This window comes from Aptenodytes forsteri, unplaced genomic scaffold, assembly GCF_000699145.1.
Source record: "Aptenodytes forsteri isolate BGI_AS27 unplaced genomic scaffold, ASM69914v1 Scaffold255, whole genome shotgun sequence".
Classification (NCBI taxonomy): domain Eukaryota; kingdom Metazoa; phylum Chordata; class Aves; order Sphenisciformes; family Spheniscidae; genus Aptenodytes; species Aptenodytes forsteri.
In genome coordinates, this window is record NW_008794888.1 from 1332103 (window position 1) to 1357843 (window position 25741).

General features: G+C 34.2%; 1 pseudogene; it reads left to right on the plus strand.

Moving 5' to 3' along the window:
* LOC103895336 overlaps positions 1-25741 on the plus strand; it is a 60718-nt pseudogene that overhangs the window by 14009 nt on the left and 20968 nt on the right.

Consider the following 25741-nt stretch of genomic DNA (forward strand, 5'->3'; position numbering starts at 1 on the left):
AAAGACAAACTATATAGGGATCGTTTGGGCTTATATTTATAAGAATTTAGTCATACTGCTCTTTTGCATTAGAAATTCATTATAAAAGATGGAGAATCATTGCAATCGTAGAAATAAATAGTTTAGGAAGGACCTCTGGAAATCATTTAGTCCAAACTTCAAAGCTCTACTCTCTTAAATCAAAGGATCTCTTCCGTTGCTTTAAGGATACCTTTGCTTATTTCAAGTCTACACGCAGTTATGGTGTTTGTAGAAAAATCACTTAAAATGCATCTCTTCAAAATGATCATGTCTGGTCTCAGCCAATAGATGACACTTACCTACCAGTACGACCCATGTTTAACTACCAATGTTTATCCTATTTAATGTTCATATCAAGTGTGTTAGTTTACAGACTCATATAAAATACGAGATTCAGTGGCAGAAATACTTCACACTGAAATGTGTGCACTGAGGGGAGGAAAGCTTAATTTGAGACAAAGCCTCAGTAATTAGTCAAGTATAAGGGATGATGCCTGGTCTGAAAAAGATATATTTGCATTTCTAAGGAAGTGATGTTTATTGTAATTAAGAAGAATGACGAAGTTGTTCTCTGGATAAGAAATAAAGAAAATGTAAGAAAAACAAATTATTAAATCTATCTCAACTCCTTTGAGTAATATTGTAAGTATATTTCCAATCTAATAAAATGTACTATTAGTTTTGGGCCAAAGCTGCTCCAAAAAATCTTTCATTAATTGGAAAGGACTTTGAGTCAGGCTGATACAAAGGAGCTGCAGCCAAAGATCTCATCTTAGACTGCACAGTCCTGCCTCACTTAGAGATATATATAAGTGTCCGTACCTCATAGATGAGGATGGTGAGTGACTTGACCACACTAAGAGTCACTGACAACGTCTAAGCAGAAAGGAATTTTTGACTGCTAGTCCTGTGCTTTAACTACTTGATAATAGGCCTCTCCATTGTCTAGTCTAAATTCCCTGATGCTTTTTTATATACTTCTGGTGAAGAGACTGATTAAGGAATATATTATGTTTATATTAAATACATTTTTGGTGCACAGAAAAAATACTTAATACAGAAGCCTGTATACTAAGGGGAGGAGAATTTGAGACAAAGAGATTCCATAGATAAACTTTCTGTAGCTTTATTAACATACAGTAAAACATTGTTGCATGTATTTGTTCATACTCTGAAACTCTCAGAAAGCTTTCATCCTGTCAATTGTCATGAAAAACTGTGAAACTTCCACAGTAACTTAAAAAGCTTAGGAAAGCAAGGCATTTCAAATGACTTGGTAACACTAAAATTAAATGTGAATTCACGTTGCAGAATAAATAATTAAAATTCATTAAAATCAAGTGAAAACAAATATTGTGTATGTCTTAGTTTTGAAAGAAAAGAAGGAAATGGTGCAATAGACAGGAAACAGCTCATCTTGAGACATCATGAATTATACAGCAGGAAGGAAATAAGTGACCATCTGAAATAATTTTTTTTAAATTAATTTAAAATTTTAAAATACAAAGAGACTTGTATCAAGCAAATAATCTAATTGAGGATAATTTATTAATTAAAGACTGTCTTGGTAATTGTTTCTGCAGTTGTAAGAATGCCTTGGGGCAAACATTGCCTGCATATAACAAATAAAACTGAGCTGCCACAAGAGGGGCAGGATTGCGGGCAGTAGAACTGGTAAAGGAAGAGCTGGTTTGTCTTGTTAGCCATGCAGTTAGCTCCCTCGTGAAACAGGGTGGCAGAGCATGAAACAACGCGGTAGAATGGTAAGGGGAGATAATCTGCCCGGTTGGCCCCTGTAGAGATTTTGTCCTTTGACACAATATTCCATGTGCAAATGAATGATGCAGCCTGCAAGAAAAGCCAAGCTTTCCTTTCAGACCTTACTTTCCAGGAGCATGTAGACACATATATTTCTGCCTCTGCATGTGTTAGAATTGCAGCCATTTTGGCTTATATCCTTTGTCTCAATCCAGCAGGGACTTGCAGAGCAGGCATTACTCCTCCCAAATCCCTGAGGGGCCTGATCCATTTAGTTGTGCTCAGAGCATGATACATATTGGAAAGATTGGACTACAAACAAAACATAGCAGCCATGGAAACATTCTCTAAAAAAACAAGGGTAGCAGTGGTAGTCAGACGAAACCTAGTAAGCATGTGATTTTTTGAAGGACTGTAGGTTGGCCAAATACATTTACAAAGAAATGTACAAAGCGTGCAGTAATTAGTTTACCACTTTGTCAGAATTCAGTGTCATGCTCTATAGCAGCTAGAGCTTTTTTTAGATAAAATTATCTTTCAGCATAAGCAAACCAGCACTTTTTCTCCAGCCAAGTTTACATAAATGGGTTAGCAAAACGATTTGGCTGATATTCAAGTAACTTAGCCTGAGGCTGACACCCAACATAGAAAATTTCAGCCCAAATTATTAAAATTTGGTATAGCTGTAAGAGCAGAAAAATACATCTCATAATGGTAAACACCTGCCAGCCTTTATAACAGGCAGTACTACCAGTTCAGCACACAGATTACGTGTGTGTATGTATAAATCTGAGTATGCATATACAGAGATACATATGGATTGATATATGTATATATTCAGTGTTTGGTTTTCACAGTATTAGTATCGGCTTATATATTATAGTGCAGTTTTCACTTTCACATCAATTATCCTGGGATAAAAACCACTGCTATTACATATGAGCACTTTCCACCTGCAAAACTAGTGAAAAATTGAGAATCATCTCAAACCAGGTTTTTGATATACCAAGATGCAAAGATTTGTACAAATGCAGAATTGAAGAAAGCTTAATGCAAGGTTTCTTTTTTCCACAATTAGTACTCACTTTATTTATTCATGAATGCTGTTAATAAAATATGTAGCAAGGGAGAAGAACATTCCATTAACCAGCTTCTACTGTAATTAAAAGATGAATTACCAACAACCACTGATTTATTTTTCTCATTTGTAAGAGGATATCTTTAGGTAACTGTGTCCCTGGTGAATGCTTGCTTTGAGCTGCCTGATGGCCAAGTGGTTCCTTCTGGTAGGTGTGCAGCCTGCTATAGCCCCCAGAGTGCTACGCCCAAGAGTGCTACTAGACATATTCACACTGTACCTCCAGAGCTTCCCCAAGCTGTTGCCTCTGTCTTCTCGTTTTAGAGTACTGCGTATGTTGTTCCCACACTATTGAGCCTATTGTGAAGAGGGCAGACAAGTTCTTTACATCATTTTAGACTGAATTTAATACCAAACTTAAGACCACTTCTGCCTCTAGCAAATAGAATGGGAAACAATGATCGGTGATCATTATCAGTTGTTATCCCTAGGAATCCGGGGGATGAAGAAGGGAAGAAAAGTAAAAGATTTTTAGCTCTGTCCTCTAATAGAAGAAGGAATAAAAGACAAATACCTGCAAAACCTTGATAGTGATGTTTAGAACTGTCTCCAGCACAGTCATGGGTCCATACCAATTCAACCTGCCTTCTTTGCTCAAAACTGTCCAACCTTACTTATGTCTTCTGCACAACTTTTCCTCAGTCCTGCTACATTACCTTAAAAAGAATTTTTCCACTCTACTTCAGGTCCCCTAGTGAGCACATTCCCCTAATGGACACACTGATACTATTGAATAAAAAAGTGACTATCCTTCCTCCAGCACTGTAACTATTCTTTGAAAAGCGAAGAACTTAGAACTTCAGTTCTAATGCTGTTTTGTTTTTGTTTGTTTTAAATCTTTTACAGTCTTTGCTGAGCATTCGTGGTTCCCTGTTCTCACCAAGGCGCAACAGCAAAACAAGCATTTTCAGTTTCAGAGGTCGTGCAAAGGATATAGGATCTGAAAATGACTTCGCTGATGATGAGCACAGCACTCTTGAAGACAACGAGAGCAGAAGAGATTCTCTCTTTGTTCCAAATCGACACGGGGAACGGCGCAACAGTAATATTAGTCAGGCCAGTGTGTCATCTAGAATGGTACCAGCCCTTCCAGTAAATGGGAAGATGCACAGCACTGTAGATTGCAATGGAGTAGTTTCCTTGGTTGGAGGACCTTCAACTCTAACTTCACCTACTGGTCAGCTTATACCAGAGGTAATTATAAGTAAACCAGTAATTATTACAGTTTGGTTCAGGCACGGAATTTTTTCTTACTGCTCACTTCTGCATGCCTTATCATTTCTTAGAGCTGTGAGAAACAACTTGCAATAGTTTCTAAATAACAGAACATAAGGGAAAAAAAGTCCTCAACCTCCTATGTCTGAGCCTCAGTAAAGTATTATATTCTCCTTGCCTTCAGCAAGAGATCTGCACATAGAAAGAAAAATCCATAAATTGAATTTGACAATTTATATATAGTTTCACCTCATCAACAAAGGTAGACATTTGATATATAACTAAGGATATAACTTGGAAATATGTATAGGAAAACACCTGCAAAATTAAGCAAAATGCAGTTACTACTCCTACGATATTTAATAGAAATACCCTTACTGAATTTATCTTGAAAAAATTTTTCTCATAACTTTAATGAGAAAAATACATACAATTCCTATGTACCTTTGCAATTACATTACATTTCAGTCTCAGTTTCAGACTTCTGTAAGCTAAGATGTTCTTTTAAACTTTCATCATTATAAATAAGTATTGAGATTTCATTAATATTATTACACATTTCTTTTTATTTTTGTTTCTCTCCTATCTTGATATAGACATTCATACCAGAAATTCAATCAGATTACCTCAGAGGTTATGCGTATATAGTTCTATTTCAGAAATACATTAACTTGAAAAAAGATTTAGCCATTTAACTCAGGAGTCTTCTCTAAAGAAATAGTACTAGTGAATGCTCGAAAATGTTTTTTCATTTTCTTACATACTAAGATAACCTTGAAATCCCTTATGAGTTCTGCAGACTTTTTTATTCATTTTCTGGATGGGGACAGAATAATGAGAAAAAGAGTGAGTGGTTTCCATGTATCACAGAATCAGTGGCAGAGCAGGAGCCAAGATTTAGGAACTTTTAAATTCCGCTTCTGTGTTGAGATCCCTAGGCCACACTCCAGAAGAAAAGCAAAGCAACTGTAAGGACGCCTACATGCTACAGAGTAGTGACATGTCAGGCACATTTAAATCAGAGCTGGGTATTATTGCTTTGAAAAGATAATTAGAAGCCATACAAAACAGAGAGGACTTGCATATTCTTTGCAAGAATATATTACAAATTCTGTATGAGTATTGCGGTGCGTGAGAATTAGGTAGAAAAAATATTAAATAAGATGTGATTTTTTTCTCACATAAAATTTTCCGAGCACACTTATCAGGTTAGGAATGCAGTACATAGTATTAGAGAGATAACTAATTCCTAGAATTATACTCATGTTTCTTGTATCAAAGTTACTTTCTTAAATAATAGTTCACTTCTTTCTGTATTTGCACTTTAATTATTTAACATGACTAGCTGCTGGAAATTAAGGTGGCAGGTTTCAACTTTGATCATTTTTTCTTGAAAGAATAATAATAATCAATAGCAAAAAGATAGCTAGCAAAAATGTTGTTCACTCAGTCATTTAAATGAGAACAACTTTTGGTCCCACATTGCCTTGGTATTGTGTCCCCCAGTTGATTATTTGTAGCACTGTACAAAATTCCCACTGCGTTCCTCAATAAAGAACAAAGAAATTCCTACAGGAACAGAAACCTTCAGTGTGTAAGAAAAGTCTAGTATGCTGCACAAAGCTGATTTTGATTATCGCTGCAATATTTATACAGTAAATATTGTTAATTGGTGGTTGAAAAGGATGGTTTAATTTTTCAGTATTTCATTTACAGGGCACCACTACAGAAACAGAAATAAGAAAAAGAAGACTCAGTTCTTATCAAATTTCCATGGAAATGCTTGAAGATTCTGCTGCAAGACAAAGAGCAATGAGTATAGCCAGCATACTTACAAATACAATGGAAGGTATTTATTTGATGCATTTTATCTGACAGGCAGTTCAGTGATTTTCTGCTACGTATATATACAGAGCAATTATTTACATAATTTCCTTTGTAAATGTAAAACTGGACATGTGAAATCTCTGAACATCAGATACAAAAGGCTTTTGAGCATATCTAAGATCATTTACACATTCTAAATGCTTTGTCATTTATTTTTTAAGACACCTTCAAAAATATTACTCTATTGAGAGGACTAACAGAGACAAAATAGTCATAGTTAGGGGATTGCCAGAGCCCCAAGCAGAGAATACAGGGATTTTCTTCCTATAAGACATCAACGGGAAAAATCAATTAAGATACACAGGAATTGCTATGACAAAGGCAGTGATGTGCTAGAACAGTCATTTCCCTTAGACTTAAAATCCAAGGATAGACAATAGGAAATTGGAATGAAAAAGACAGTTTTAAAGAAAACAACCAACTATAATCAACCCATGCCAATGCACATGAACTGCCTTCCTTAAGCATTTCTTAAACTTTCTTAGGTAAGTATAGCAAAGATAAAAAATATTATATTTACTATATGAAAAAGCATACATTGTTGGAACTTTTTTTCTTAATCAATGGAAACTGAGTACACTCACACTTCATACATGTACCATTAAAATATTTTTATAAGCTTAAAGGATCTATCTACTGGATACTGGCACAGTGTGACAGCTGTTACAGTCAGACAAACCCTGCAGATGTCCTACAACACATATTCTAAAAGGACAAGAAATTACCAAGAAAATTTACAGTGTTCTTAAGGTTACTTTAAGTCAGAATTGATATCTACTTTTTAAAGTGAGTTCTGAAGCCCTTTGATCTCAGATAAACAAATAGATACGAAACTAATTGTAGTCAGAAATATAAGGCCTATAGTGCCTATTTTCTTCTAAAAGTATTCACAAACCATTCTCACGAACATGTATCTTTCTGAGTGCAAGCGTGAACTGCAAGCTCTTGATTCTCAGTGTGCAATTCTTAGTTCTCCTCCCAGGTAGAGAGGATATCTCCTTAGAGGGTGCTGCTCTCTTCCTCCGGCTGGATAGTTTGTACTTCTGTTCTTCTGGCCAGAAAAAACATGTCAGTGTAAACTAAATTATCCGGATAGTCACCTCCTACCCACATCTGGTTTCCATTATTTCAGAAGTTCCTAGGTGCAAGCAATGGAGTCTTCTGTGCCAACTCAGCATCAGGTGTGAGTGGCCACTTTTGTCCAAGGCCAGTACCATCCTACCTCTCAGCGTTCTAAGTTACATATTCAGAAATGTGATTATTCCGCCCAATCCATATATTCCTTCAGAAGCACTGTCTTTGTTATAGTTTATAAAGATTATAGAAGACTTCCGCTACTTACGATACCCTTTTCTGCCTGGAGGCTACAGTTTGATGTAATGGGAGAGCTTGTTAGTTTCAATGAGTTTGAGAGCTGTGGCAACTGACCTTTTAACTTTAATAGGACAATATTAGAGGCAAAAATCAATCCACTGGTCCTCAAAGTGTAGAGTTCAGCACTAAATCCTTATTAGCAAATACTGTAAAACAGCATGTTTGCTATTTTAGCAAAATCACCCATAAGTGTCGTGATGATGGAGACTTCCCTGTGCTCTAAGGGATGTCTGAAAACTGGCAAATTTCAGATTTGGGTTGATGCCACTATGCAGAAATTTTTTTGAAACTGTTGTGGCCATTTCTTACATATTTTGTAGTCTAAGTATTTCTCACTTAAGCAAATATCAATATTCCTTCTGGTCTGCCCTCAAACATCCCATCACATTAGACATTCATCCTTGCTATTATTAACTCAGTAGAAGTTACTATTCTTCTGTAACTTTGACAATATTGACAGTGAAATGGAAGAAAAAATAGTTTGTAAAGACTCTAATTGAGAGCAGAGTTGTTCTGCTAATACTAACATTGTTGTTCTGTTTCCCAATTGGTAGACACTGCAACTGTACAAGACATTTTCAAACAAAGTCAAATGAAAATTTTTAAAATAAGAAAACAGGCGTTCTGTATATTAAAAATATTGATTCAAATAAGCAATGATAGGTACGCACACCGAGTCATTTACCTGTTATGATATTGTAGTGGTTCAGTGTAGTAGCAAATATAATACTTACAGTAGCTCAAATCAAAATATGTACGCATGTTACATAACACAAAAATTTTGTATTTTATGAAGCTTTTACAATTTATATACGTCAGCTCACTGATGATGGAGTCGTGTTAACTTTCAATATCCAAAATTAAGACATCTGCTGGAAGCAAGTCAACTAACCTAAACTAAATGTCTAGACTCTCCCTACTGTCATGGGAAAGAGACAAACACCTTTCTCTCTTTAGGCAGATGTCTGAGATGATTCACTCTTTAGAGATAACTTCACTGTCCACTGGTTGTAGAGGAGCTTAAATTAAATACTTAACTTTAAGATGTCTAAACATAGGTGAGGGAAATCCCGTGTTAGTGTGAGCTGTTTATTTGAATGATTTAATCTTTTTACATATTTTAAACAAGAACTTCCAGAGGATATAATTGGAATATTCATTATTTGTTATTTTTTCTCTATTTTTTTTCAGAGCTTGAAGAATCCAGACAGAAATGCCCACCATGCTGGTACAGATTTGCAAATACTTTCTTGATCTGGGATTGCTGGAGTCCATGGTTAAAAGTAAAACACATCGTCAATTTAGTTGTGATGGATCCATTTGTTGATCTTGCTATAACTATTTGCATTGTTTTAAACACCTTGTTTATGGCCATGGAACATTACCCAATGACAGAACAGTTTAGCAGTGTCCTTTCTGTGGGAAACCTGGTAAGTGGTTTGTCATGCACTACTTGGTGTAAAAATACCCTTTTCTAAAAGAAGAAATCCATAAATGCATTGCATTGGTTTTAAATTCATTTCAGGTTGCGTTTTATAGTCAGTTTAGAAACTGTATATATGATCATATATGACATATATGATAAAGTGATTTTTGCTGAGCCTTTAACGTTAACAAATCTATTTTGTAACTACTATAATGAAATAACTGAATATGTGTGGCAGCGCAGTCTTCACTGGATTGTCAGATTTCTTGAGGTCTACCTTGGGTTTTTTCTTTAAAATGTTAAGGTAGATTACCTGATTTTTACCATGGTACTGATATTCCATCACAGAAAATATTTTTATTTTGTAAGAAATTGATGAAATATTCAGATGTCAGAATTTCTCTTTGATTTTTTTTTCAGTTACACTACAGTGAAAGTACATTTCCAAGAAAGGCATATTTCTTGTTAGCAGTAAGTCTGCTTACCACTTTAGGTAACTAAAAAATACTTAATAAACTAGGAGATTATTATTTATTCTCTAACAAAAAACACCTTGTCTCTGTAAGTTTATTAGTGATGCCTTTCCCGATTTTAACCTGATCCAGAGATTTAGGGTTACATGTAATTCCTTTTCCAAGCAGATACCTAAATGTGGCATAACAATTAAATGTTTTTGTCTGTTTCTCCCCATTTGCTTCTAATGCTCAGGAAGCAGAGGACTGAACCTTGCAAGTGTTTATTTCAGAAGAAGATTCATACATTTTTAATTTTTTGCCAGCTCACATAACTACCAGTAGTTTACACAGGAGAGGTCTGGATTGACTCACACAGCATGCAGTCCTGAAAATCAAAACCAACCAAGTGTTCTGAACTAGTCACTCAGAAAGATTAGTTTTGAAAAGCCTGCTAATATTTAACTGGAGCAGTAATAGATTTCTCAGTCAGAGTATGTTTTAAAGTCTGAACATTTTCCTTATATGTACTGGTAATACATCCTTCTATGACTTTTTTTAAAAATAGAACTAAAATTGAACTTACTACCTACATGTACTTGTGTGCATTACAGTTTCCTTCCTCCTGGACAAAGATCTAATTGCTGGCATATTCTTATATTCATCACAGATTACAGAATATTGTATTTTAAAATGTTGGTCTGTCATATTGTAAGAATTATTTCTGACCAACCATTTATACTTATAAGATCTTCTGCTTTTTCCCATCTCATATTTTTATATTTTTACTCTAAGCTAGCAACAGTCATATTTTTAACTACCTTTGTAACAATCCAGTATCCTTAAATAGGACTATATATATGCAGTGAATACTATTCCTGCTGGTTTCAATTAAATTATCTGTTCCTCACTGTATTAATCTATTAACCTTGATTTTCTGATTTCCATTCAAAATATGTTAATTTACTCTTTGCTTGTGACATCACGGTCTGTTTGAGGATAAATTAAATATGACAAATATGACTCTGCCTTTTCTGTAGCATTTTAATGAGAAGGAAAAAATAGTTCTAAAATGCAATGATTCATTTTCATAATACTAAAATTCATTCAGTATTCAAAAGTCCTAAGTAGTTACAAGAAAACTTGAGTTTACTTCTGTTAAAATTTGTTTTTGTGTATTTGGGGATGCAGTTATGCTCAAGAAAAAGTAGTTTGTGGATGGAATGGGTTATTTAGTGAAGGAGCTATTTTAAAATGAAATGTTTTTCATTGCTTTTTTCCAATTATTTTGACAAATATGACAGTTTTGTCAAGAATAATCTTCTTCGTTGCGTTCTCTTTACCATACATAGCAATACCTGTTACGTTCTTCTGATTATATGGTAACATCTCTCATGTATCAATTTAATAGTATAGTGTTTCTTGATATATTACTAGTTTCTCAAAAGTATACACTTTTTAACAGGTTAATATTTACACTTTGACAATGGTGAATGTTTCCACAGCAATATATCCACCTCCTAATCTTCTTAAATTAAAAGGTATTCATAGTGTAGTTATATAGTGTTGTAAAAGGTCAGCTTTGCTTCCATAAAACTTGCTGTAGGAGGACTGAGAACAAGCTGGGTAAAGAACTATCACAAGGCAATGGCGGAGTACGTTGGTGTACTTTAGCTGACTTTTCGATCATCTAGGATATCCTTTGAGTGTTGTGCAGAATATTCATATGTTTTTAGTGGTTTTGCATTATGCAAATGCATATGCATATGCATTATATGCTCCAAAATTTCTCTATTATGCTGCACAAACCACTGATCACTACTCATTGCAAGAAAGTGTTGGGTTAAATTCTGGACTTTAAAACACTAAGGAACGTTGATAATTTCACATTTGGCCCTTCCAGATATTTTAAAGAACATTATCACCATGACGTTCTTTTTCCCAAAAGGAAATAGCTATCACACAGAACAGTAGCTGTGCGTGAAACCTCTATATCCTTACAAAAAGCCCAGTGCAAGAAACTGCCAACTTCTCCTGGCTCTTCTACCCATACTCTTCAACTCTGACCTAAAAGACAGACCTTAGAGAGTTACTTCTAACACTTCTGTTTAGCCTGTGAGCAAGGAAAAAAACTGCTGTCAAGTCTTCTTTTGCTTTACTGGGACTATCCTCTAGAAACAGGACTGAAAACATCGGATCATACGACATCATCTGCTGGATGGATAGTCCAGCACATATCAGTCAAATATGAACCAGAGCTGAGCTGTTGCCTGGTGAATAGCTTTTTATAGGTTTATCAAACCTCTGCCCTCCTATATCTGTCCTGATTTAGTAATTTGTTTTTAATTATCAGTTTTCAGTGTTTAGAAATACTTAGATGCCATTTGGAGATAGAATCAGCTGGGTTTTATAGTAACAGGTACAAGTAACAGGTATGAGAACTCAAGCGGGATTAGAAAAAAATACTCAGGTATGTAAATTTTTCATAACAACTCAACTAATTAATTACATTTTGTTTTAGGTATTCACTGGGATATTCACAGCAGAAATGGTACTAAAGATAATTGCCATGGACCCTTATTATTATTTCCAAGAAGGCTGGAATATTTTTGATGGTATTATTGTTAGCCTTAGTTTAATGGAGCTTGGTCTTGCAAACGTTGAAGGATTATCTGTTCTTCGGTCATTCAGATTGGTAAATACCTTGATAATTAAATATTTGCATGCAATTGTCTCACTCAAAAAAATGTGCTGATGTCTATAATAATTATCAGTATTGTAAAGATATATTATATACTTAAATGGCTCACACTATTTTTCATATATGCCTAATTTGCAAGCCATATTTGATAAGTACAAGTTTAAGGTGTTTGTCAATGAATATCCTTTGATATCTTTGGTATCAAATTATCCTACTGGTATCCTATCCTACTGATATCCTTTGCCAGCATAAGACTAACTGCTACCTTTTGAGAATTGTGTAAATCTTTGTTATACTGATTTCATTAAGATTCATCAAAGCTGAATATCTGTAAAAACATACATATTGCCACCAGCATAAAGAATCATAACATTTTTAGTCTTTATCTTGTGAGCATTACTTTGTGTTACTCATAAAGTCCCTAAGTAGATCCTCTCTTCACAACATTTATTTTAATGGGCACCGAGAATAAATATTTAGTAACTCCATTACATATAACAGAGTCTCATAACAATCTGACTTCAAGATAACACTTAAATTGAAATGTTATTGAGCTTCTACTAGAAATGTCTATAAATAGCAATCAGTATTGTACACAAACTAATTTATAGGTATGTTTACTGGAGGCACAAGATTCATTAAGTAAAATCTGTATTACTAATAGTTATCACATTACTTGAAAACCTAGGTTATTTCCTAATATAGAGAGCAGGAAGCAGTGACTTAGTTTATTAGCACCAGTTGCAATGGTACCCAACTTCTCATACCATAGTTTGGTTAAGGAATATTATTTTTAAGTTAGTGTTTATGATTTGAATGGACATCACAATATCAGCATCAAATTGTCGCTTCAAAAATTGTCCTCTAAGCCTAGAAGACCTAATGTGGTGCTGAGGGAAATGTGGAACCAAGCCAGCAAAGAGGGTGTAGTGAAGGTGATGAAAAGAGTATAAACTTCTAAAATGTCTTTAAGAATTGTTCAGTAATCATCTGTAAGTGGATGTTTAAAAATATTAAAATAAAATGTGGTACAAACATGAATTATGGGTTTTTTTCTATGTGCATCACTAAAATGTAATGCTGAACACTGCAGTTTAGGCAAATACTCCCTGCTCCCTGCTTTCCATTAAAATAATAATGTTCCTACTGAAGTACAATTTAATCTACATAAACTGATATGCTCTGCTAAACAATTTGGACCTAGCTTCTATTTCATAACTAGCACTAATGATTCCTCTGCTTTTTTGTATTTCAGCTTCGAGTTTTTAAGCTAGCAAAATCTTGGCCAACTCTAAATATGCTGATTAAGATTATTGGCAACTCAGTGGGGGCTTTGGGTAATCTGACCCTGGTGCTGGCCATCATTGTGTTCATTTTCGCTGTGGTTGGGATGCAGCTGTTTGGGAAAAGCTACAAGGAATGTGTGTGCAAGATCTCTAGCGACTGTGAACTTCCACGCTGGCACATGCATGACTTTTTCCACTCTTTCCTGATTGTATTTCGAGTGCTGTGTGGAGAATGGATAGAAACGATGTGGGACTGCATGGAGGTTGCAGGCCAAACCATGTGCCTTATTGTTTTCATGCTGGTCATGGTGATTGGAAACCTAGTGGTACGTGATGAACATTTTTGAACATTAACTCTAATGTAAAATGTATATAACTTACGGCTAGGCAGTGAGAATGTTTGTCATACTTCTGTTTAGAATTAAAAAATAAATCTGAATGTGCTCGATTTTGGGTAAAAATGTGTGATGATTCCCTTCTCCCCCTTTTCACTCATTTCCATACACTGAAGTACTCTCACTATGGGTCCAGGAATTTAGGAATACACCAAAATGACAAATCAAACACCCTATCATGGGAGTGCTGCAGCTAATTTAGAGGTGCTGTTTAAATCCAAATATCTTCCTAACTAACTACTCTTGAAATAATAAAAGCAGCTCCTGGGCAGCTGCTTCTCCTGAGAAAAAAATCTAACAGACTTTCTTACACCCATTACAGCTAATTCCAGCACTAATACTTCTGACTTAATAAAAATAAAGTATAATGTAGCTGTTCTTATATAGAATATCTTGAATTTAAGTACTGAACTTTTTGGCCTGTTTAGGTGTAAAAAACAAAAACGAAATACAGAGTGATTGGATGTCAATCCTAAAAATGTGTTTGAAAGCTTCTAACTCAAAATTATAGAAGAAATCCTTATAGATAAATTTTAATTCAAGCTGACAAGTTAAAATGTCAAAGGTTCAATTGATAAATATTGAATTGGTGAGAACTTCTTAGAAATCAGGATTAAAATTGGAATGCACTCTTTACACTTTTACTTTATTTTTAAGATTACTATTTTTAAGTTTCTTTTACTGTTAATCTTTGCAGTTCATTCTGATATGCCTAAAAACTATATTTCATTACCTGTCAAAATTATCTTCCTTTAGTGATATATTTTAACATGATTTAAATTTTATAAAATAGAATTTAAAATGTTCGTATCCTAGTCATTTACATGACCTTGCATTCTTAACATTGTATCAGCAGAAATGTGCAGAGCCCCAGAAAGTTATTTATAATCAGTAACCTGCTCTACTATTTTTTTAGCATTAGCTTCAGCATAGAAATACTGTTTCAGATTCGTATTGTCTTCTTTCTTCCAAGTGTCTTTTTCCCTTCAGGGTCCTTTTCTGGAATTGTGAAAGTCTGCAGAATTAAATCTCATAGAGAGTACAAATGAAAGACCTAACACATTTAACAACGGGGACGTTTATTTATGCCATTTTGTCATATCATGACAACTTTTGATGCCTGGTGGTATATCAGACTGAAAGTATGAAATGATTAATTGCTTGTAAGCTTTAGTGAAATAGCTACAGTTTATAGGAGATTACATTAAAACAACAATAATGCTGTTTGAATTCTGAGGCAAAACCCCACAGTTCTCAGGCAATACTGGTGCTAAGATTTTTACCTGTTGATGGAAGAAGTCCATTTTATTTTAAATTCTGACATAAGAGCAAACAAAATTTTCATTTTTTGCCAAGTGAAAAAGGAAAAAAAATCAAATTACAAATAATATAGTATTATTATAAACAAGAGAGATTAAAGTGTAAAATTAATTTTTAAATATTCCTTTTATCCTTTTATATCAAGCTTTATAGAATTTAAGAGACAAGCCCTGATATAAGTTTCTAAAATATCTTCATCATAGAAACCCATGTAATTTTACGAATCATGTTTATTTAATTCTACTTAAATTCCAAGTGATTTTAAGAGATTTGGACAGAAGCCTTTCAAACCTCTGATGAATGTGTATAGCTAGAATTTTTGTTACTTTTTTCTTTATTTTAGAGTATAAGCAACCATGCTGCTTCAAACAAAGATTAAAAGTTTAAAATATTTCGGTAGTAGCTTGTCTGTTTTCATCTTCTGAGTGAATACTGATGAAAACAAGTAAGGAGATCTTTTGTAATTTAAGGTGCTATATGGTTGTCTAAAATTAGTGAATGTTGTTTTTCCAAACAATGTGTGCTATTTGACAGTATCCTGTAAAAATACTCACTTCCTATACGTATGTATTCACTATACAGCTGTATTCTCTCATCTTTTAGGTATTGAACCTATTTCTCGCCTTGCTGCTGAGCTCATTTAGTTCAGACAACCTTGCTGCTACTGATGATGATAATGAGATGAACAATCTCCAGATTGCTGTGGCAAGGATTCAGAAGGGAATAGATTATGTTAAAAAAAAGATACAGGAGTTCATCCAAAAAGCCTTCGTTAGAAAGCAGAAAGCTTTAGAGGAAATCAAAGCACTCGAAGAGCTAAACAACAAGAAAGACAGCTGCATTTCCAATCATACTGCTGTTGAAATAAGCAAAGATCTGAATTATCTTAAAGACGGCAATGGAACCACCAGTGGTGTAGGCACAGGCAGCAGTGTGGAAAAATACGTAATCGATGAAAATGATTACATGTCATTCATAAACAACCCAGGCCTCACTGTGACAGTGCCAATTGCAGTTGGAGAATCAGATTTTGAAAATTTAAATACAGAAGAATTTAGCAGCGAATCTGATATGGAAGAAAGCAAACAGGTAGGATTTTTCATATCTTAACAATTACATTGTAGTCATGCATTTACATATTTCTTAATTACATATTTAGAATTTTTTAAAAACTGTCTTATCCCATGTCAATATATTTTATATTTTATTATTTTATGTAATTATAATTCAAGAAAAAAAATACCCTACGTCATGGTATACTAGGGGGTCCTAAACTAGAGTTTACATTTTTAATACTCTGTTTATTAGCATTTGGAAGATGTATCATTTTAAATATGACTATTATTTCTTTCACAATTTTATGAGGTTTTAGGACTAGCACACATTTCATAAAGCGTGCTTTCTGTAGTACCTATAATGTGATCAGGATTTATGGAATAAGAGTACTGTAGAAGGCTAAGGAACAATCAAGAGTATACAGCTTTGCATACCCAATCAAATATAAGTGGAGAAAAAAATACTTTTTTCTATATTCAGGGTAGTTCTAAAAATGAACCCTGAGACATCATAAATCAGTGATGTGTTCTGGATTATCTAAAAAGTTTTGTGAGTAATATTCATACAGATTTTGGGTTCAGAGACTATGGCTGGCTGCATTGACGTAATCCAGATACCAATCAATGTCATGGTAAAGCAGTATCTCAAGTTATCCTGGAGAGCAGAATAATCTTGTAATATAGATGCATGTGAATCATATTTACTTGAAAGCCTTATGCTATTGTTACTGTGCAAAGAGACAGAAGTTGGTCTAAAAACCAGAAGCCATGTGCCTCAAAATATAAGTGGCTTAAATACCAGAAGTGATCATGAACAGGTGATAATGGTATTCAAGGAAAATTTTGTGTGTTGGAGTAATGATCAATGACAAGCTAATAAATGCATTAGCAGAATATAATATATTCAATGCCATTAGAAATGTAGTAACTGTGAGGTTTAAGGGATCAGGAACCATGGATAAATATGTTTTCAATTAGATTAGAAGCTATGATGTTGTGTGATAACTCATTAATACAAAAGGGTTTGTTTACCATAAAGAAAGCTCTTCTATAAAGAAGCTCTTGCCTTTCTCATTTCTTCTCTGCACGACCTAACGAGATCATGGAAACATGTGGAAACAGTTTACTTGAAAGCCTTATGCTATTGTTACTGTGCAAAGAGACAGAAGTTGGTCTAAAAACCAGAAGCCATGTGCCTCAAAATATAAGTGGCTTAAATACCAGAAGTGATCATGAACAGGTGATAATGGTATTCAAGGAAAATTTTGTGTGTTGGAGTAATGATCAATGACAAGCTAATAAATGCATTAGCAGAATATAATATATTCAATGCCATTAGAAATGTAGTAACTGTGAGGTTTAAGGGATCAGGAACCATGGATAAATATGTTTTCAATTAGATTAGAAGCTATGATGTTGTGTGATAACTCATTAATACAAAAGGGTTTGTTTACCATAAAGAAAGCTCTTCTATAAAGAAGCTCTGCATTCATGACTGTATCATAGCTGTATAGCTGCCATATTTGTAAATAATGCTGTATTCCTCTTCCTCAGCGATACCAAACTATACCACATAACATAAATGGATAGCCATGATCCAGTTAATCGTAGTATGTTTTTTTTGCTAAAGAACATAAAGGAACGTAAAGAGTGTATGTTTATTTGCAACTGCAAAGAAGGTTGCTCTGCATAACAATTGTAAGATTAAGAGCAAGATATTCTATCATCTGACTGAGTTGCTCAGTTATGAGACAAACATTTTCAATGCGGATGTATAGGATAGTATAGCAGTAGTGCTTATGCATGACAACTTAAGAATATAAGAGATACAGGAAGTGTAAAGTGATATAATTTATGAGATCAACTAGTATAAAAAAAAAAGCTTTCAGAGTGACTCTGGGTCTGAGAGTTAAGTATTTTTCATGTAAGCTGATCTAATAGAAGTTGACTTTTCCAATGAACCCTTAGCAAAGTCTTCTAAGTCTTTTCATATATTCTGATGTTAAATGACATTAAATGACATTAATGACATTTTACTATAAATTTTCTGCTTTCCTTGTGGTTAGTCTTGATAAATACAGTGATGAGTGCCTTCCTAGTAACTCCATCTCATGAAGTTACATGCCTAAAAATTTCCTATGTTATTTTAAAAAATTTGTAATATGCATTAGGAAGTTGGGAGGCTTATAAGCTGTGCAGATGCTAAATGTGTGGTTACGTGACATGTTAGCCTCAGCAGCAGAGCTGGCTTGGGAAGTTTCCATCCACACCTGGCTCCTGATCCCCTGGCAGTCTTTACCACTTTCTCTGCTACAGTGCTTGTGGGTCTGTACTATACGGCATGTCACTGGAGTGATGTAAGTTAAATAACATCAACCCACAGGTATCATTTGTTTATTTCTTCTTTAAGATAGATTGAATGGTTCAGTTTACAGTGTACTGCCATACATTCTATCAGAACAGCTGAGGACAAAACAAAATGCCATGCAAAGGCAGAAACTCCTCTGCTTTCCAAGTGAATATATGACGTAAGTACACCCCAAGAAAATGGAGTAAAAGCCCTTGTTGTGCTGAGAAGTTCTGAATGATACCAATTTTAAGGTGACTTTCACCTTAAGTCAATTGCTCTGTTCATTCCTATCTTTGCTTGGTTCAGGCATCATGCTTTTTTCTTCTAAGGCCAACCTGAAGTTTCAGGACCGTAATAAATCAAAAGGGATTTTGCCTTTTTTTGTAGACTTTAGATGTATCCGTATGCCTTCAGGAAGAGAAATCAAATCCAAAAGTCTGTATAAGCAATTTGAAAGTGAAAATTTCAGGTGACTGTGGGAAATCCTCCAGTAAATGATGGATGATGTTTCTATTAAGAACTTGTGGAGAAATTTTCAATGGGGATAGGATAAATTTAGGACTTCCGTGGAGCCTCAAGATTTCCATAGAATGTAATAATCGCTACCATTGTGAAGCTGGAGCAATAGTGCTTCCCTCAAGTTCTGCTCACACACAACTGTTTAGTGTTTAACTGTTTGACATATATTCGTACAGTGCAAGTGTGCATATTGTGAATGGTATCTAATAAGACAGGAATTTCTTACCAGTGCCCTGAAAATTGTGAATTCTATATTAATTGCAGTTTCTGTTCTGGATTCCTTATTGCATTCCTTCTGGATGATTTTTAGGGAAAGGTGCTTTTTTTCTATTGTGTGTATAAAAATCCACCTATATGAGCAGATGTTTTGATGTGTGACAGGAATTTGTGAAGATTCCCAATCTTCTCCTACCAAGTCAACAGTACTGTTGAATCTTTTGCTGCCTTCTGATTGTCTTTTGAGGAAGAGAAAGAGTATATTGGCGCAGTGTTTAAGTTACCTCTCTAGAACAGTATACCATCATTTGCTTTATTTTGCCTCTCAAGGGATACCACTGAGACAACATTCCTGCTAGGAGGCCTGGTCTGCAAAAGGAGGGGTAAGAGATGGGGCAGAACTTTCCCTGCCTTAACTGTGGCGGTACTTAGCACTTAAAATACCCTCAGGAGGTATCCCCTTTAATAACTTTTTATTTAACAACAGAGCTGTGGGAAGATAGATCTGCACAGGAACTGTAAAACGAACCATTTTTTTCTGGTGCCTTACTGATTGTCACTGATGTTAAGAGCAGAATGATTATTTAATAAAGTCTGTCAGAAATAACAGGAAATGCTAGAAGGGGGGCAGGGGCTGCGTGCCCCTGAGGAATATGCCAAGAGCAGGTAATTACTATAGAAATTGTAACTGCGGGTGAGTAAAGAATGAATTGTAATTTTTCCTATTTTTATTATCAGATATACTATAGTACAAAATAACTCTAGCCACCAAGTTTCTTTTGAAAGGCTGGTTCCTTTCCCCCCCCCCCCCTCTCATAAAAACACTTTCTAATTAATTTGCTAGTTAATAACTTCCCAAATCTGCCAGAATCTATTCTGGAACCTGGTTGCAAGTTTCAGACCTAAACAAGATCTTTCTAATGCGTATCACTAGAAATTTGGGGAAGTCTCCCTTTGGATGAAACAGAACAATAACAATTATTAGATTTAAAAGTTACCCACTGAAAAGTACCTGAAAGTTACCCACTAAAAAGTGGTTGAAAGTACCTGAGAGAAGCGAACATTTCATTGATACTTTGAAGGAGGATTTTTTTAATATCTACTATCAGAAAATGGAGGTGCAATACCCAATGAAATAACCATCAGAAATAACAGATTTCTGCTCTGAAAATAAGACACTCGAGATAATTAACTTTGAAGATAATAAGAAAACTAGAAGTAACTAAAGGAGATAATTTGGTGTTTTTTAAAGTTAGCATTGTGGATGCTGTTTCTATTACACAATATAACTGCTAATCAGTGAAATGAATGGACTGTGCTAATCTTAACAAACGTAAGACTCCTAACCATTGTATTTCTGTACCACTTAACAACTGTTCATTATATCTGAATCACAACTTTATGAATAAAGTTTTGGATTTCAACATGGAAAATAATTTCAAAGATATTCATCAGTTATGGAAAGCTTATTTCACAACTAAAGAAATACATATACCTACAGGCCTCTATCATTCAGAATTCCAAAAGCCTTTCTATCTACAGTGTATGTACAGTAAGTACAAATTCAGATTGGAGAAATAAGGCTGCTCAATTAACTTCTGAAATCACAATAGATGGTTTTAATAAAATTAAAAATATCCTTCATCATCTAATCCACTGAATTTTCAAAACAAGGAGTAAGTTCAGTTTTCTGATTGGCTTCACTAGTGCCTCTGTGACTAGGTGAAGTAAAAAGACAGGAACACAGTTATTGCATTCCCAAAAGTTAAGCATTGCCATCAGGCTTCAATAAATTCCTTAGCCAAAACATACCCAGTAGTGATTTGATCAATTTGTTGGATGATTTTTTATCACATTTCTTTTAAAATATCCAACAATCTAAATTCCCCTTTTCTAAAGCTGACCAATTCTGGGACAGTATCTTCAAAATTCACAGATTCTTTAAGTTATGGACTAGCTGTGGATAACTAATGAATGAAACCATATCTCTGGATACACTGATGGGCCACTGTCCAGACACCAAACCAATCCTCTTTTGAAACAATTAGAGAGAGATTATAGAGTCAGAAGTATATAGCATACTGAATCTAAACTAGAAACTTACACAATATGACACTTCATCACATTTAATTTGAACAGAAATTAAGGAGGTTTATTTTCACTGAGATCTGTAAGTTCTACCACCATTATGAGAGGGTGAAGGAGGATTGGGAAGACATACATCTTCAAAGTATTTTGCTTACTGTATGTACATTTTTTGCAAATAAGAGATAATCACATAGTCAGTTAAATGAAGACTAGAACATTAAACAAAAAAAAAATCTTAAAACATTCATTAATATGCATTAAGCACTCTATAAATACTGGAATATTTTCCAAATCTGCTACCCATGTTTTTATTCATTGTATTTTTATTTATGAATCACGATTTCAGAATGCAGATTATTAGGTCTAGCTTCTGCATTTCTTATTTCTCTAAAATAAACTAACAAGTTCTGTAGAAAAGTTTGTTGAACATTTCAGGTGGTATGTATTTCCCTTTTTGCCAACTGATCATAAAATATTTAATAATTACGTTTTATTGTGTTAAAGCCATGTTTGAATTAGAGATTCCAGAAAGAGGAAAACTAGAGATCCTGTGTCTTGAACTTCACTACCTACCATTCTTACTTCTCACAGGGGTAAAACCAAGCTGGAGCAATCAAGAATGCAGCTCTGGTGCTTTTTAACCAGGTAGAGCAACGTGTCACCACTTTCACACAGGTTACCTAAGCAAGTTATACATATATATGTATATATATATATAATCACTTTTTAATGGATTTTGACTGGCCTGCATGCTCTTCAGCTATGTACCTTCCCTATCCATTGCAAGACAGTACAAACATGCACAGCTGCTCTCTGCTGAGTCATGGGACTCACATCACAGCATGGTCAGGCGGGATTGGCAACCCCGACATACATTTTTTAACTCTGCTAATGATTTTTCTGGATATTTTAATACAGTCTTTAGCAATAACTGCATGCTCTACAGGTTTTGAAGTATGGATCATAAAAGTACGGGAATGTTATACGTTAAAGAGGTCAAAGAAAAAGGGAGCATGCATAGTTTTTAAAAAATAAAAACAACCCTTTTTGATTCAGCCCTTATAAATGTAAATATTTAATGAAATAAGTTATTTATGTAATATTACCTACCACAACTTCAGCTCCTTTAATGAATAAATTTAAACCTGCAGTAGCTACTTGCATAAAAATTACAGTTATACTTTTAAATCTACAATGCACTGTAATGCAAATCTTCAAGATGCTACAAACTACATTCTATATTCATTTGGGCAGTGCATATCTTGAGTTTTATAAACTGTAAGCAGAGCAAACAGTTTAATAATTGCTAAGATTATACTTAGGAAATAACCCCCCTTAAAAAACTCTCAAAGCAAAGCATTTTACAAATACTCTTTTCTTAAACTTTAAACTCCTTCATAAATAGTGGTATTTTGGAATGTGTTTCATGACAGCAGTCTATGACTGAGTTGGGGGACTTTACTTGGTGTAAATTACAAAGACTGTGGAGTAGTCGGCATCATTTTTATAAAATTCAATGTATATTTACCCTAGGGTTTTTTTCACTATAGGCAAGTATAATCTCCATTGATGCATAATTGGCAGAGCCTTCAGGAATAGGGACAGCAAATATTGCACAGGAGCCAAAGTTACATGAAACTAAGGAGGTCAAATTATCCTAGTAAAACTAGGTGTCAAAATTTTGTTGGGACTGAGATTTCAGTCCTAAAGCAGGATTCAAAGCTGTTTCCTTCAGGCAGAGTCTCACTGGCTTCAAAAGGATAACCAAATGGTTCGTTTTGTACCATTGATTATAGTGTAGTATGATCTACCTATATTATATCATAGTATAAATCAATCAGAGATGCCAAAAGAAATTCACATTCACATTGGTGTGTATTCTGAAAATTCTCAGATTTTACTGATTAAATTTTAAACCAAGATATGCGTCAAACATCAAATAAAACTCTAAGGAAAGATATTTTTAAAGTGGTTTTCTTAATATGATATAAAACTCAAATGTCATAAGATCGGAGATTTAAAGTCAGTTTAGAATCACTTTGGAATCATTGATCCCCATTATTGTATATTTTGTCACTCAATTACAGTGCAGCTTTCAAGATTCAAAGGATAAAACCACATGGCTGAATTACTAAAGGCAATTTGTAATGGCTGAATCCCTTTATTTTATTGTCACTTGAATCATGAAGCCGTTTGTAAAGCTTAAAATTTTAGTAGCCTGCTCTTGCTCTTATTGAAATCTAGAATAAAATCAAATGAGAGCAAGACCGGGTCTTAAGTGAATGCATTTTCTTGTAAATGGGCACATTAACATGCTGTTGGTCAAAGCTTGTTTTAAAGATCTAAGCTGTTGAAAAGATATGCACTGCTCTGAAAGGACAGTATGGGGGCTGATTATACATACATTAACCAAGTATTTGGGTTGGTGATGAAGCTTTTTTTTATGTTATATCCTATACAATAATATTTATAATACTATTTTCAGAAAAACATATTCCCATTGAGGTAGTCTTATTTTTTATTTTATTTTTGTGTGTGATTTCCACAGTATTGCTCAGGCTTCTGCTCTAGTCAAGCATGTCATTTTGCTGATTCAGGCCTTGAGAATGCTGCATCATCAGCAATTGCTTTCAAATGTATCCTTGTAAAGGAAAATGTGATATCACTGAAGATGCAAATAAGTATTTACAGGGCATGGCGTGTTCTAGAGGCTGATAATCACATTTATGAGGTGAAAAGAAGATTGTGTTAATCCATCACGTATCTTGAGTTTCCTATTAGTTTTATTAGTTTTATTGCTAGAAAAAAAAAAGATCATTAAAGTCACCTTATTTAAAATGCAATGGTTCTTTCCTAATTTAGGGTCTTGAAGCAAAGAAGAGGAGTTTTATTAACTTAATGAGGTTTTTTTATAATGCAATCATTTGAGATTATTTGAAAAATAATGAAGAGAATGCTTTATGTGAAAAATAATGAAGAGAATTATAGTAGGTTTTGTTTATACTGATTATAAATTGCACTTCTGTCACTTGGTTTTTAGCAACTATGCTGACAGGACTATCTGCAACAGAGTTTACATGGGAAGATGCGCTTAAAAAATTGATTTCCCTTTAATTGGCACTCTCATAGATTAATAATTGACACTTACTATGAACCTTTATCTTGCTACTATTAAGTCAGTAATTGATTTAATGATGATGGATCAGGCCATGAATTAGTTTTAATTTTCCTAACTTGAACATGACAGATTATTATTTTCACAATATTTGGTTTTGATTTAATGAAGAAACTGCCTATAATTTCAGTGAGAGGTTTCAGACTTCTTATTTCTTTGAATTACAATGATATATAAAAAGAGAGTTAATTCACAGATCTTATTTCCTTTTTAAAGAGATCCTTATGTGTGGATAATAAGGTGGTGTGCTAATAATGCTTAATACAGTGTACATTAATGTGCATTTTGGTCTGTAAATGTAATACAGAAAGCAAAGTTTAAAATACTCTCACTATATGAGGTACACAATATTTTATTTCAGACTTACTGATCTATATGACCAGTAATAAAATGATTCAATTTAGAGGCAATACGGCTGTAACTATTTTACATATATAAATTTTGGAAATCATAGAGGAAGTTCAGTATGAAAAAGGTAACATGATATTTTAACATGTTTACTAAGCAAAAATTAATCATTGGAACATCCAAATCTCAATGTATTTATCCAAATCTTTTCACATTTGTCAGTGTGATTTTCCATGTACGACAGAACATGATATTTAAAAAGGGAAAGAATGGTTTTCAAACTCATACCTGTGTGCTTGTCAGAAATCTCTTCTATTATGCGACATGTCCTTTATTTTTGGTCACAATGCAGTAACAGCCATGCAATGTAAGGTCTGAGTGACCCTACATTGACTACATTTGCACATGTGTGTGAAGCGCAGCTTCTTGAAACTTAACCCTTGAAAATTATCCATCACCCAACACGATTTTTTTTTTAAACTTCATTCATCTCATGTAAGAGTTGAATATGAGGAAAGAATTGCTTACCAAACTATATAAAGATATATGTGCCATTTACTTCATTTCTGGCAGAAAAAAGCCCTTAGCTCCCAATGCATTTTTCCTGAAGGGACTGGGTTTTAACTGAAGAGTTAAATAACTAGTTTTAATTTGCAGCAGTGTCTCTGAAGAAAAGAATACATGGAAATGCCTCTTTAAGAAGTTATTGTTCATTATTTGATGCAAAACCATGCAAATCGTCTGAAGAGTATTTTTTTATATATTCTAAAAATGTCACTATCTTGAAAACTAAATGCAAAAAGTAATTGGTATTAAGCATTCTTTCAAAAAATTTGTATAGAATGGTCTTCCTATAGGTCAAAGGGCATGACCAGATCTGCTTAGCTGAAACCACAAATCTAGTCTGTGACCAAATGCCCTTTTGTTACATCAGTGCCTGTACAATTTAAAGTATTTAAGTTAGAGGTGCATTCTAGATCCCCCTCGAAATCCCTGTGTATTACTGCTACATGGTAT